Source organism: Serinus canaria, chromosome 6 (genome assembly GCF_022539315.1).
Source record: "Serinus canaria isolate serCan28SL12 chromosome 6, serCan2020, whole genome shotgun sequence".
In the NCBI taxonomy this organism is placed as follows: Eukaryota; Metazoa; Chordata; class Aves; order Passeriformes; family Fringillidae; genus Serinus; species Serinus canaria.
Window position 1 is genome coordinate 20,422,555 of NC_066320.1, and position 13,596 is coordinate 20,436,150.

The window sequence follows — 13,596 nt, forward strand, 5'->3', positions numbered from 1 at the left end:
CACTTAGCCTACCTGAATACTGAAGAGAGACACTGGGATTAGCTCCCTACTAGGTACTACTAGAGGATAACACTGGGTCGAAGCCTAGGAGCTTAAGACACAAGTATAAAGGAAGAGTAGTAAAATCTACACAAGGAAGATGTCGAGAGCAAGTCTCTCCTCTTTCTTCCCCCCTCCACTTCGGTGGGATTTATCGAGTTAATTGTCATCTAATTGAGTATCAAAGAAAGAGATAATGGGCAGCAATTAGATGTAATGGCCTAACAGTGCGAGATCTCTCTCGATTAGCACACAACGCCGAATAACTTCACCTAGTTTGTAAAGAGGTCCCTGGAGTGGCTCCAGCATGTCTAGGAGCTGCAGGGGTTGATACACCCCGATCCTATTCCCAGTCTCCTGACGGCTGCTTTAGCCAAATTGGGACGGGCGGTTCCGAGCGCGGTTGCTGGCGGCTCCCCCGCCCTGCGGTGTTAATTCAATCAGGTTTCTCCCCCTCCGCGCACGCACTGCAGGGGAGAAGGTCTTTGAAGTTAGCGCTCTGGCAATTTTCCCCTCCCATCCCCTTTCCCTCCCCGGGGAGCCCAGTTTCCAGATTATACAGCCTCTTCCTCGAGAACCGCCGGGCCAGGGGGTTCCGACAATTTCACCTCACGAGCATTAAACTGCTCCTCCCCAGCTAATCGGCCTTTTATTTTTTTCTTTTATTTTCTTTTTTTTTTTCCTTTCTTCTCCCTCTTCCCAGTTGTAGCTCACTTGCCCACACCGCTTTGTGGTGCTGGGTTATTTCGGTGCGATTGAAGGCACAAAGGCGGGCGCTCCCCGGGGCTCGGCTGCGGGGCCGTGCGGGGCCGGAGCCGGAGCGCTCCCATCCCTGCGAGGGGCTGGTACCGTGCAGGTGTCACTTACGCTAGTGCCACTTTACTGCTGACAGGGCTAAAACACCGTGAAGGAGAAATTCAAATTAGCAGGAATAAAGCATGAAGTCCGAGTTTCTTTCTCTCAGATCAAAGGAAAAAAGTGCATTCGTATTTTAATGCTAGAGTTGGACAACTTTAGCAAAAAATGAAATTACTTCACATAACGCTTTTTAGACAACTGGAACGTAGTAATTGCCTTCTAGAAAAAGCCGATTTCGGCAGGTCGGCGAGAAATGACCATGGAGACATTCGGAGGAGCCCGATACCAATGAGGACTCAGCCAAGTGAGCATCACCTCTCGCGTTCATTTGAGCAATTACAGGGAAACAGAAGAGTATTTGCAAGCTAGCCCTGCCAACACTAGCAAGGTATTTCATGTGTTTGCTGAACATACCTGTGGCCAAGGAGTCATTATGTTAAGTGACCATTAGCACCCTCTCGAACAGAGATCGGCTTCTGCCTCACCAACCGCTGTGCAGCTCGTACGTCCGGAGCTGGGATGCCCAGTTAGTCCCGCTAACCAGCGCTCAGCCCTGGCACGAAACCCGCCTGCCTCAGCCCGAGCACGGGGAGCCGCACACACCCACCCGGGCGCGCTGAGCTCCATCCCCGAGACCGCCCGGGGCTGGCCCCGCTCGGCCCCGCAGCCCCGCTTGTCCCAGCGCGGTCCCCACAAACCCCTCGGGTTTAAATCACGGCAAGGACGGCAGCACTGCGTGCTGTCCCCGGCACCACCGGCTGTCTCTGCCTGGCCCTAAACCTCTGCACGGAAGGGAAGCTTCTGCTCCGCTCCAGGCACCGCCGGACGCGGCAGAGCCCAGCTCGGGTGCGGGCAGGGCAGGGCAGGGCAGCCTGGGGTGGCGTTACGAGCCCGGGAGCAGAGAGGGCAGACCCAGGGGATGAGGGTTTTTTCAGTGCCACCCCAGATCACTTCTCCCCGGGGACATGCCTCTCCCTTTCTAGCACTGGGGTGGAGGGGACGATGACACCCTCCTCCCCTGCACAAACTCCATCCCGGCAGTTCCCCTCCCAGGAAGCAGCTCCTCTCGCAGGCGGGAGCACTTTGTTCTCCCTCTCTCTGGGCCTTTCCATCTGTCTGTCACTTTCCCCGGACCCAGCTGCGGCGCTGCCCGCGCCCACTTCCCTTTCACCCTCCCCCATTTGGTCCTGGCTGGGACGCTCCCGGAACGCTGCGGGTAGTCCCGGTGCCCTCAGGGAGCGCTCCATCCCTCCACCCCCAGATTCCCATACCGCCGCTCTGGCCTCTGAGAGCAGGAAGGGTTATTACCATTATTCCTTTCGTACGAGCTGAGCAGAGCATTTGGAGGAGTGGTGGAGGCCATCCTCTGTGTCAATACGAGATTATGAAGGGAACACCTAACCCTTCAACCATTACTCCCTTGAAAATAGAATAGCCACATGGAGTCTAATGCTTAATACTTTTTTTTTTTAAACTGCAAATTGTACATTTATTGGCCTTGACTGTTTTGTTATTTTAAACATGACTGCTTTAGAGAGGAATATATTCACGATTGCAGCTCTTTCTGGAGACACCCCAGTTCCCCAATGGTGTTTGAAAGAGTCAGAGAGATTTCTTCAAATCATTATTACCGTTTAATGGTACCTGACTTAGAAATATGCCTCCATCGAATGGGAATTTTACTTACGTGTCAACAAACTTCCTTAATCCATAAGTGTATAATGTTCCTGAGATCTCAGCAAGATTGGTAGCACCTGAGCCCTTTTTAATTTAGCTGAAACTCTTGCATTAGAGACCCGTAATTTGTGTAATTGCAAACAAATACTATTATCTCAGAAGACTAGAAAAATACAGCATAGATGACAAAAAAATCAAGACTTGCAGAGGTGACTGCAAAGCCCACTGCCCACAGCAGCACATAATGTTGCTTTTCTCCAGGCAAGGGCACTCGAGTGGGAGAATGGCCTCTGTATACAAAAGATATTCAAGGAGGCTGACAGAGAACCCTCAGACCATTCATTGCAGGAGTTTGAATTACCAGTGAGCCGGAAATATCTTAGTAACCCCCCAGATCACCTCTAAAGTCATGGAAATTTTTATTGCTCTTTTCATGTTAGTTGACAATTGACTTTGAAAGATTTATGTCAATTTACAGTCAAAGATAATTTCTCAGAGCCCTTTTCCTGGCCTGAAATCAGGCCATTTTGATCATCAGTTTACTAGCTCATTATCCAAATTTCAAAAGTGCATAGCACAGTGGTACGGAATTTTATTGCCACTTATGGAAAACCAGCTTTGGAATGTTAAAATTCTTTTGATCATCACCCTTGTACCCTGATAACTGCATGTAAGATAACCAGATACTGTCTTGTAGATAAGAAATTTCAAGATCCTTTCCAGGATCTGTTTAGGTAAGAGGTTTTTACTAATCTACTGAGGCAGCTCATAAAATCATCAGGATATTATATACTTACTTAGAAAATATTTTTTTTAATCTTAAAAACATTTTTAAATCTTAAAGTTCTGCTACTATAGCAAGCCCAGTATTAAGTAACAGGTGTATCCACATATTTGGCTAAAAGCAATATTGGCTGGTGTATCCACATATTTGGCTTTGGCTAAAAGTTCCATGACAGGGTTGGATACCTGCTTTAGAAGACAGAAGGAAATCCATGCTCTTTTGCATTCAGTGGCAGAATAAATTGCAGGTGGGGCAGAACAAATCTAGATAAGAAGGAGTCTATGTTTCTTTAAGTGAAGAGGAGCTTTCTTTTGGGGCAGGATGAATACCTCTACAATCCTTGACAAAGGAATTCACATGACGGCTGGAAAAAAAAATAGGTTTATTAAAGGATTACATTTATATTATTGTTTGTCCCACCCCGTTTCTATTTTACATTTTACAGTTGCCTATAAATGCAAGGGCCTGAAGTCCATGATTCAGATTGTTCAGCATGTCTTTGCAAATGTTTAGATCGGTGCTGCATCATAACTCCACCAACCAGTTACGGACGAGGGCAGCCCAGGTATCTGTCAGTAGTGCAAATCCTCTTAAGTCCTAGTTGGTATCAGAGGTTCAGACACCCAGCAGGAAGGCCCTGGGGTCCCGGTACCCCACGAAGCAGGGTGCTGCCCAAAAGCCAACTGGCTGTGCTCTGCAGGCGCTGCTGAGGTCCAGGGCGGGTGCGGGCAGGGCCGCCAAAGGGAAGCTCTCAGAGGCGGCTCCTTGCCGGGGCAGAGGTGGTGGCCGGGCCACGTATGTGAGCGGCAGGGGCACCACGGCGCCCTGAGGTCCGTAAGGGAGAGCGGGGCTGCAGAAGGGCTCCGTCCTCAGCTCCTGCAGCTGCCGCTTGAGCTTCATCCGGCGGTTCTGAAACCAGGTCTTGATCTGGGGGAAGGAGAAAAGACGAGGTTAGAGCTCCACCCAGGCTTGATTATTTCGTTATGTGGAGCCGTGCCGTGGCCATTCACCGAGCCCGCGCCGCCGCCAGCGCCCCCGCTCACCTGCACCTCGGAAAGGCGCATCCTGCCCGCCAGCTGCCGGCGCTCGGCGGCGCCCAGGTACTGCTGCCGCTGGAAGGAGCTCTCCAGGGTGCTGATCTGCTCCGCGCTGAACGCCGTGCGCAGCCGCCGCCCGCCGCGCCCGCACGGCTCCTCGGGGCCCGGGCACTCGGGACCCTCTTCCGGCACCGTTCCCGACGGCCTCCCGCCTGCTCCTGGCACAGGGACCAGAAGGAGCCAAGGGTCAGCCAGGCCCGGGCACCGCGTGGGGAACCGCCGCCCCCTCCGTCCCCGAGCAGCCACCGCGCACTGGTGCCTTCCGGGAGTTGCGCTATAAAGGAGAGGCCCGTGCTCCCCAACACTTTCCTTCTGGTGCCTTCCGGGAAGGCCCGGGGGTGTCCCAGACCCGCCGCCCCCCTCCCGGGAGCCCCGGGCTGTCCCGGTACCTGCGCTCTCCCTGCTCCGGCCGCCTGTCCCGTCCCCGTGCCGCGGGCCCGCCGGCTGCTCCGGGCTCCGCTCGCTCCGGCCGAGGCTGGAGCCGGAGCCGGGCCGGTGACCCGCGGACGATGCTCGGTGCGGGGAGCCCTCTGGGGGGCTCTTGAGAGTTTGGCTGCTCTGGGACAACCATTCCACGGAGAAAGGGGCCTTAGTCATCGTGCCTTGCTTCGAAGATGCCGGGAAGGAGCGTGTTGGGGAGCACGGGCCTCTCCTTTATAGCGCAACTCCCGGAGAAAAAAGTTGTTTGTGTAAATACACATCAAAGGGCCAGATAAGTATCATCTAATTGCTATCAGACCTCCCCCCCAACAAAAGATATCGTTCACACATTGCCCCGGCTCTCGGAGGCTCGGCTCCGCCGTGTCTGCCCCTGAGGAGTTCACTCCGCCGTCAGTGATTTACAGCTCTCGTTACATCCTATCCCCATGCAAATGGCATTTATGGAACTAAGCAGCCTCAAACGGCGCTGGGGAATGTACCCCCGGGGGAGCGCAGCATCCCCGGCCGCTGGAGGGAGAAGGGACGCTGATACTTCCGATCTCCCTTCCCCTGAGTTGCTTTTCTATTCCTCTTCAAGCACCAGGCCCACTGTGCTCCAGCCTGCTCCTCTCGGGGCTGAGCACTGCGTTCCCGAGACAGCCTCAGCCAGGCAAGCGGAGAAACTCACTCACTGGGTTCTCCGGAATTGCAGCATCAGGTTATAAGCACCAGGCACAGGCTGAGGAGTTTGGAGGAGACGGTTGTGAAACAGAAAAAGGTAAATGTCAAGGTCATTGGATTCTACGAATCGATAGGCTTCTGATCGTTTACATAAAAGTATGGTTACATAAAAATTTCTGGACTAACGAGTCAGAAAATGACAATTATTGCCATAGAATTCACATTCTGCTGAGAGTTGTGAAATTACAGAATTCATCTCATATCTTCCCTCCCAGATCTCTTGCAGCTATGCAGGTCATCCAGATTTCTCTGCTATCTTACCTTTTTCTTTTTAATACCTTATGTGCATCTTTCAGAAAAGTTCCCATTCATGTCTGGGTTTTGTGTGCCACAGGAACACTAGGCTGCTGCAGCAAAGCCTCTGTAGTACATTGATAAAAGGCTCTTGGTGCTTTATGGGCAGTTTTTCACCGCAGGGTAGCCACGAATTCCCTCCTCTTTTCACCCTCCTGTCCTGTGCAAGAACAGAGTGGGACTTGCACTGCATTGATAATTCCTGTCACAGCCCTGCTTGGTATCAGTCTGCCTCCAGAGATCATGATTGCACATCTCATTTATCTGTCCTTTTTCTTGCCTGCTGCTTACACTCACCCACCATCTGCACACAAAGCCAGTGCTCTGCTGTCTGTCTACCCTGTGACTTGGACAACCTGCTATTCTGACACTCTGGCTGCATTTCTCAGCCTTCACTTTCTCTGTGATTACAGTTACTGCAACCACAGTTCCAACTCTTTCTTAGACTGTTGGTGAGATAGAGGTTTGAAGACTGAAAACCCTCCTACTTAGTTTATGTCCAAATCTTCCAGTGTTTTCAATTGTAATATTTTACAGATATATATTTCTTTATATTAATCCCGTAGAAATTTCATTAAAATCCTCTTTGTCAATCTTTTCCTAAACCAAATATTTCAACCTCTTGTTCACTCCAAATACAGTTGCTATATCCATTAATCAAGAAATCCTAGAGTTTTTGTTCACCAAAAAATTGTTTCATTGAACTGTATTCGTTTGACTTGTGAAACCCTTTTAGGCTCTGTCTGTCATAGTGTGAGTCCTACTTTGCTCTACCAGTGATGACACTGTTCATGAGTTTGTCTCTAACCAAATAAAACCAGAAACAAAATTGTCACCTTTATGTAAAGGTGTCTAATAACACCTTTACATAAAGGTGTTATTAAAGGGTTTAGAACCACAAAGGATTTAGAACCACAACCACACATGATCAGGGCCCTCATGGAGCCCTTCCTTTCTGGCCTGTGTATGTGACTTCTGAATGTAATGACTGCTACAATATTTAACAGCTGCTAGTTTAATTTTATCTAAAATTCTTAAGCTGTCTTCTTTCTGTTCTATCTATTATTCATTAAATGCTTATTTGAAAATCTCCTGCTAAACTGTGATTCAGAAATACCATGTTTGAAATCAAGTAATATTACCAACAGGATGCAAACCTGCTCATGCAAATGAAATTTGTCAGAGTAGGGCAGGGACAGGGACAGATAGTAGCTTTTACTCTGCTGCTGCAGGGGGGCAGAGACAAAGAGCTCAGACATACCAACACGATTGCCACTAGCAGGAGTCTGGAGATCCATTACCATAGATAATGGCAATACTCTATGCAGATGTTTGCAGAATACACAGCTGCCTTCTCTGGGGAGGCAGCACCTTCCTCTTCAGCTCTGCAGAAATCTTCACACACAACACTGGCCTCATGTTGAGGAGGTTCTGCAGAACTTCCTACCTGGGTGTCTACTAGACAGTTGAAAATATATAGAAATATTGGATAATGGATAATAAATAGAAATACTTTGGGATTATATCCCAGCCTTTGAGAATTAATTGTGGCTGCACATCTTGCAGCCCAAAGCTCAGCTGTGCCCCAGTAAACCAGCTCAGAGCCCTGCAGGGGGGCAGGACTGTGCTGAGATGTCCCCTCGCTGTTGGAGCTGTGCAGGGGGCAGGACTGTGCTGAGATGTCCCCTCTCTCCCGGAGCTGTGCAGGAGCTGAAGGGAGCAGCTGAGGGTGCAGCTGCCTTGGGTTCCCCTCCAAGCTTGGCCTTGCTGCCGGGGGTACACAAGGCCACTGGAGGGGATGGTCATTTTATACAGCAGGGGACCCTTTCCCATGGGAGGGTCCTGTGAGACTCGAGCAGAGGCAATTTGTGGTTCTTAGGAGTAGTTAGGAGGTGGTGCAACTCAGGGAGTAAAAGCCAGGCCGTTGATGCCACACAGGGGCCGCGTGTTCACCTGTGGACACGCAGATTTCCCGTGAGGGTTTGCCCAGGGAAACAGGGCTGCTGGCATCTGCTATGCAATTTACAGTCTTTGTCCTGGTGTGCTTATCCAAACATTCCATTTCTGAGTAATCACTATTTAGGACTTAAAGGCATTACAAATGTCCTCCAACCTATCTCCTAATTATCAATTATTATCATTATCTTTCCTCTTTGACAAAATAAGAGCAACTTTTCCACGAGGCACTTAAAGTCCATATGTGCATAAATGCCAGGAGGGCCTGGTATAAACATAGTGACAATGCACAAATGAAAATTTAATGTCTCATCATGATTGGAATTGATATAAATTAACACAGCACTTAAAATGCCAAGAGCTCCCATGGCTCCTTAACACAAGGCTGCCACCAGCAGCTAAAAAGAATCAGTGAAATATTTAAAAAAAATATATATTCTGCAGAGATATGCTGCAAATATTAATAAAGAAAACATTTATTTTAATCGCTCCTTACCCAAATTTAAGCTTATTAAAAAAAGGTCAAATTCAGTATGAAGCAGGACTACATTTAGAACATGTACAGAAGCAGAGTATTTTGTTTATTTATTTATTATTAGACAAACTATTCTAGCTGGAAAACCATCCAAGTTTCAGGAACGTAAATCCTACTTCAGCACTCATTTCTATCATATTGCCAGAGGGAGATCTCTATGGACACTGCTCAAATGAAACTGCTCAGAAATCTGTAGTTGGTTTAATTCTGTTTAGACTAGAAATTAGACTTTACAAACAATTAGACACACTTAGACACCTTGCAATCTTTTCAAAACCTAACAGAGAGGCTAACTTCACATTTTACATCAAAGCCTTTTTCTTTGTCAGTCTTTGCTGAAAGATTTTTTTTTCATGATGTTTACTTCTAAAGTTACATTTTGCAACATATAAGAGTGCAATTAATCAAAAGTTGTCCATTACATTCATACTTCCCACAAATCTAAAGAAATTCAGAAAGAAATGAAAGAAATTTTATTGACCAAAGCATTTATTATTCTTGAAAGTAACTTTTCAATTTCAGCTATTAAAGGAAGAATAATTTTCCCCCTTGATTCCAGAGATAGCATTTGAGCATGATGAGTCAGGCAGCAGGAGAATGAGCTATCACAGCTGGCAGCCCTGGGACATCTATCAGCTCTGTGCCCATCCTGCTCTGTGCCATACAATGCTGCTTTGAAATGCATTGGTCTCAGCAGTGTAAATGTTTTACTGTCTCTTCCTTCCCCCCAACTCACGCCTAAAATAAATCAAGTCCTTATATTGCTCCAAAACCAATCTGTTCAAATTAAATGGAAATAACCTTTACCTTTTTTTTTTTTTTTTTAAAACTGACTTCAAGGCTCTTCTCCATTTCACATTTTTAGTTATTTCTCCCCTTCATCTGTATTCCTCACTATACACCATTTCTTCCAATTTCCCTTATTCCAATCACTTCCATCAAGTATCCTGCAAATGTTACTATTTGCAAGAGAAGATTTTTGGCAGGATATGGAACTGTAGCAACAGAGCATAAATGACACTGTACGTCTGCCTTTCCTTATCCCAAACAGGGAGCACAGACATGTCCTGACATTCCCTTCGTTTACTGATAAGGGAAAAGCTGGGCTCAGTGGGTGAGGACAGGAATGTAGTTAGGTTAAGATGCTTAACACTGCCCCTGTAACCTGCAATTCGATGTCTGCGTTCCCTCCAGACAGTGCAGTGTTATTCTTTTGCCAGGTTTTACAGAAACGAGTGTGTTACACGTGAATAGAAGGTAAATAGCATTTAAGACTATGACGATGTGTGTGCAGGTTCTCTAAAAGATTAAAGGGAACAGCTGAAGGCTGACTATAAATACATGTTCATTTTACAAATGGAATATTAAAGAACCCTCTGCCATTTTCTGTTTGCATGTTTCTTATAGACAAGGTTTGGGCAGACATCTGAACAGCCGATCGTTTTTCAGTCTCCCTTTGCTCCCGGTGCAGCAGCACCATCTAAAACGCTGCAGAGGGCTTCGTGTGCCATCTCCTGGTTATGGAGAGACTTCACAGCCAGAAAACTGCAACAGAAGGGTAGGGGAGTGGTAGAAGTTTAGCTGAGGCAGTGATAGAATCAGGGAATCTTTCAGGTTGGAGAAAACCTCTAAGACCATCGAGTCCAGCCCTTCATGCAAGTTCCCTACTGAAACATGTCCCTGAGTGCCACATGTAGCCAGGAACAGTCCCAGGGACAGTCACTCAGTTCCCGGCAGCTGAGAGGACTCACCCAGCACACAGATAGTGCATGGCAGGCTCCGCCTCTACTGCCCCTGCTGCTGCTTTTAGCATCAAGTCACTTTTCCACTGCATTAGCATAGGTATAGAAAGGAAATTCAGCATCCCTCTAGAACATCTCTGACTTCAATTCTAGCAACTCATCCCACAGCATCACCTACTTTTGGTATGTATTAGTGAGAGAATGCAAATAAACCCCTGAAAATTGAACTGACTGGAATACAATTAAATTTAAAATCAAATTAATATAATTCCCTGATTGCAAGTGAGTGCTTGAATTAGTGCCCAATTTACTTTACTGAAGATCCCTACTGAGTCCCTCTCCCTTCACAGGAACAAGGAGGCCTGGGCACTTATGACAGAGTTTTATCTCACTTGTTCTTAAAAATTCACAGGAAAGCAGATCTCAGAGGTCTGTCACAGATGAGTAACCTATTCCAGTGTTTCACAGGAAACTTTCCAGCATAAAAACTGAAACAAGATCAGCCTTGTTTCAAAATCAAGTGCTTAAGCTTCACAGAACACACACACACACACACACAAAAAAAAAAAAAACAAAAAAAACCAAACCAACCAAAAAACAAAGCCTCAAAAACCCCTGCAGCTACTAAAATTTTTACAGCAACATTTTGCATTCACAGGTCTGCTCAATCCAATCTTTTCTATGTAAGTCCAATTCTTTCAGTCTTTCTCAGTCTATGTTTCTAAATATATACTTATTGTGGTCCTCTACTCTCTCTCATTTTGGCTGTATGTATCCTAGCTGCAGTGCCCAAATGGTAAAGTATTCCTGCTGATGCTTCTCTATTGCCAAATAGAGCAAAATAATTACCTTCTGTCATGTGCAGTTCTTGTGTAGTACACCTCAGGTCTTGTACCCCCATCTTCTCTTCTTCCTGCAAACTCTACACATGGATTCATATTCAGCTTGTGATCTGTTATGGTCCCCAGAGATTTTTACTGAAGCTCTGTGGTGATTTGTCATTTAATATTTATCCTTCAAAACCATAAGACTTGAAGCTAAAATTTAAACTGTTATTATGATTATTGTGAGTTCAAGCTTGTAGGTTGTATAAGTGTGCATTCCTTCCCACCTCATATTTCAGCAGTCAAATTCACAGACACTCCTACACATTCCATACAGTGTAGGCTGGGAGAAGACTGCCTTATAGTAATCCTGGATAGTTTGCCTCCCTCATCAGAGCATGCAGAGTCCCAAGCAGGTCTTCTCTTGTTGTTACTGTGACTGTGACAGTTCCCTTCTCACCACCTGGGTGTGTTGAGCACCAAGCATGTTTTACCTCATTACTGTATGGCAGAATAGTTTGCCTCCCCCCATCTGCAGGGGTGCCAGGGTGAAGGCCAGCTGCAGATCTTGGAATTCAAACAGCAGCACCTGCATTACATGGGGCAGCTAATGAGCAAAACAGGACATTGCATATGTATGAAATGTTAATTAGCACAGATTTCTTTACTCACCCCCACAGCACTTTCCCTGGAGCTTCACTCCTGAGCAGGGCTCCAGTGCCTTGGGTCCTCCTTTGATTGCTGCTCCAGGATTCCCACTGTGGGAATGCTACACTTTTGATAAAGCCAAAGCTCTCACTTATTTTGTGTCCTGTCCCTGAGGGATCTGCACCTGCTTTTCACTCATAACATCTGCATAGTCCTAACCCCACTCAATTCACTTTCACAATTCAACAAGCATGTTAATTACCCTTTGAAATGATTTATCAACCAGTTGTGTATTCACCTTAGAGGCCCACCATCTGAATCTGAGCAACCAAATATATAATCAGGCCAGGAGAAGCTGTTGTCGAAGCATTTATTGACTTCAATGTACAACATGCTGTTTTTATCTCTTGGGACAGTTACCTTGACCAATAAGTAATTTAAAAATTACTTCATGGACAAAAGCATGTCAACCTTTTCAATTAGTCTCTATGCTGGCAGATTTTCAGACAGCTTTTTCAGTAACTCTTCTAGTGTCAAAGTTTTCCTGGCTGATTCTCTGACATTCTCTTTACCTTGCCTTTCCACTCATTCCTGTGGTCTTGCCCATTTTTAAAAAGTAGTATTATTTTCTGGTTCTCTGGGAACCCACTTATTCTTCCTCAATCAAGAATACAGTAATTCCAAGATTATTTCAATTTTCTTCCTTATTATTATAGAACAGATTTAATCAGAAGTTAATGTAATGATACATCTAATTAGCTTGGTAGCCTCTGACCTGCATTCCTGGTTAACTTTGATTATGACAGGCATTGTTTAGAGGGGAGGCAATGGAACAGAAAGCACTCCAGGCTTTTGTACCATCTGATACTTACCGCTTCTGGTAAGCAGAGAGCTCTTATTGTATAATAGAAAGATATTTTAAAATCCATTTTTATTGTTTTGCTTTTCCCTTGTTGATAAAATTTTTTGTCTGTCCAGTTTTGCTCCTAACCTGCTGTGCTGTTCTTTTATATTTGTTCTTGATAAAGTAGCTGTCTTGTTTCTATTTTTTTTCCCAGTATTTTTTTTTCAGATAATTGATGAGCCCCTAATGCAGCCACAGTGCTCTCCGAGTTTTCTTTCCTTTGTATGTGGATAGACTGTAATACTTAAATACAGCCTTAGAAACTCTTCTTAGAAACTCTCAGCTCTCTTGAACTTTTCTTTGTGTTTTAACTCCTTCCCCAGGATCTCAATCCAATTCCTTGAATTTGTTGAAGTTTGTTTTTTGAAGCCCAGTGTTATTATGCTGCTTCTTTTATCTCTTTCTGTCCTTTGAATCATGAACTCTGTTGTTCCATGGGTACTTTCATCTTGATTGTTTTCCACATGCAGATTTTCAACAGTTTATCTATTAAACACTGTAAAATCTTAAACAGTAAGATTATTCCCTATGGTTCCAGCACTAGCAAAGCTGTATCTGAAGTGTGCTCATGCTGGGCTCAGAGCAGCTCATATCCAGGCTGTCATCAGAGGGATAAGGAGGTGGTGTGGGTAGGGATGTGAGCACAATGTACTTGAACACATCCCTTGGCCTGGAGAAACACTAAATGAGAGACTATATGTGACATTTCCAAAGACATCATCCTCACACTTTTCAGATGCAGCCTAGGATAGTCAGTATTTCAATAGCTTAGTTGATTAAACATCAAAACACAACTGCTGTTTGGCACTCTAGTGTGTTCTTCACATCTTTCTCTAGGTTTCAGTCCATTATCTTTTATTTAAATGAACTAATTTTGGGGGATTTTTTATTCCCAACAATGGTCTTTAACAGAATTATCCTACCTTTGACCTTCATGTTTACCTTCATGGAGAAAAGTTACTCAGTTCATGTCTGTGGATATGTACTCTCATCTCAGGAATCATCTGCTCTTTTCCACCTTTCATTTTCAAGTCCTTTGTCCTTTCACTTCCTTGCATGAAGAAAATGAGAACTAGG